The sequence below is a fragment of the Papaver somniferum genome, chromosome 6, assembly GCF_003573695.1.
Source record: "Papaver somniferum cultivar HN1 chromosome 6, ASM357369v1, whole genome shotgun sequence".
Lineage (NCBI taxonomy): Eukaryota > Viridiplantae > Streptophyta > Magnoliopsida > Ranunculales > Papaveraceae > Papaver > Papaver somniferum.
The window spans coordinates 123,573,229-123,575,554 of record NC_039363.1 but is presented as its reverse complement, the minus strand read 5'-3'; the positions used below and the strand labels follow the sequence as shown (position 1 = coordinate 123,575,554).

The following is a 2,326-nucleotide window of genomic DNA, read 5'->3' as shown; positions in this document are numbered from 1 at the left end:
CATCTCGAATTGAGTCAATTTATTCAAATCATAAAAGAAAAAGAAACTTAAATACACTGAATTCGGAAGCTCCAGTGGATTTCAAATTAAACCCAATTCACCTCTTCTTCTATTCAATCAATCACCTCAAAATCAGAATGAATAAATAAAATAAAATCAAAACAATTGATCTCATGAGGAACTGAAGAATCCTAACTTAAAAATATTCACAAATTGAATCAAAAGAAATCATCAATTTTTACAATTACCCATTTCATGATTTGGATGTCTTCTTCTTCTTCCTATTGTTGTGGACTATCTCTTCATCCATTGCTTCAACTCATCATGCAGCGACTGTTTCAGAAAACCCAAACTCTTCTTCCTCACCAACAAAACCCTAGAATCATAAAATATGTATCAAAACAGTACCACCGACAACTAAAACAATACCATCATTCACTAACCCTCTTATCGATTTCATTATCGATTAAACTAAAACCATTAGATCCGTCACTTCGAGAATCATCTATTTTTCTCACACTTTCTAAAAGAAAGAGACAGGACGACGAAATCTATGGGAGTATACTTCTTGGTCCATATTAATAAAATAGAAGGGTATAATAATAATTACCCATAGTAATTAAATTTTATTTAAATTTATTCATAAATACTAAACGGAAGTCGAGTTTTTAAAGAGTCATCGATAGTCAACGTCTTTTCCAAGTACCAAACACCAAGCTCGACAAATGTTAGACCAAACTCAAAAATTGGACAAAATTTGTGTACCAAAAACAAAATAACCCTTAACATTACAATTCTACCAACCTAAAATTATACAATTAATCTTAGACAAATTTGAATTTCAATTACAAATCTAAACTAAGTTTACCTGCAATTGCAGTAGCAGCAGACTTTCAAAAAGATTAACCAACTGTGATTCTATACATCATTCACATACAAATTCTACTCTCCCAACTCAAGGTTCTGAAAATATTACCACCACCAAGTTCAGTCTGAATTCAGCACTACTGTTACAACTTGAAATCTCCATTCCCATTTCACTAACTTATGTATCGGCATCTGGAATTCAAACTACCCTTCCTTGCAACAATACTGATACATCATACCCCCATTTACGAAACTCTCTCAAGAAACTCCATTTTAATTCATACCAACACATACACATATCTGGTACCCAATATTTACAATTCTCTACAATCAAATCGGCACCACCCACAAATTCAGACATACCCAAGGAACATTCATGTCCTGCAATAATCATTATACCCCTGCAAGCATACATACATATACAACCACATCTTCATACTAATTCATCTAAAACTCATATGCATTCATAATCACCCAGTCTCAATAATTAAAACCATTCAAATTAAAATACTAGAACTGAATCAATTTAGAGACTTACCCAAGTATCAGCATCCACTGAATTGAGTTTCCCCCAATCCAATTCTACCAATTAACATCTTGTTCCAATTTCTCATGGTTCATTATCAATTAAATCTCAACTAGCAGAAACCCTAATTCGTTGAAACTTCACAGAACAACCCATAACTTCCATCAAACACCAATTAAGAATAAACTCATCTTCTAATTAATCCTTTAAACCTTCAATTTCATCATCTAACTCTTCTTCTGATTTCTTCCAGAAACCCTAACTCATAATTCTTCACTATCACAACTCTGCCGGACCAATCACACAACAACCCTCTCGATTCATCCTCTATCAACAACCCGAGTAACTTATCAATTTCAACAAGAACTCATCATCAATCTCAACACCCTAATTCTCTAATTCTTCATTGTGAATGGGAAATCAGATATAAATCCTTCTTCCTTGATCTCAAATCGCAATACCCATCACCAGATACTCAATTTATCCTCAATATCACACAAAACTTCTATCGATCCCAAAACTTTCGTTTAATCTTTCAAATTCTCGCAACAGGAGAAGAACGGGAAGAAGAGCAGTAAGAGAAGAAGAAAATAGAAGAGAAAGAAGAAGATAAGAGAATGAATTTTCTCTTCGATTTGGTCGTGATAAGACCAACGGGGAATACTCAACACACACTATCCGTGATAAGGGAAGCTCGGGTCGGTCCAATGACAAAAAAGACTAATTTTCCCTTTATGTAAATCGTTCATATAGTATCCGAACGACACGTTCGAGTAGTCCATTCCGTCTACCTTTTCGAGATCTATCCAACGGTACTAGTTTCGTATGTAAATCGTTATTAGATTAATTCCTATTAATTAACGTCCGTGTTAAACTAATCGAGTTATTATCGGCTAGTTGGACACTTGACCGGTCTAATAGCGTTGGCGAACT

At 34.2% G+C, this 2,326-nt stretch overlaps 1 long non-coding RNA gene across 1 annotated transcript; it reads right to left on the bottom strand.

The window, feature by feature from the left end:
* On the bottom strand, positions 1-2,087 carry LOC113289137. Its single transcript, XR_003330865.1, has 2 exons — positions 869-2,087; positions 1-376 (listed from the first exon to the last, which is right to left on the bottom strand). It is a non-coding gene; the product is annotated as an uncharacterized LOC113289137 (long non-coding RNA).
* Positions 2,088-2,326: the final 239 nt, after the last annotated feature.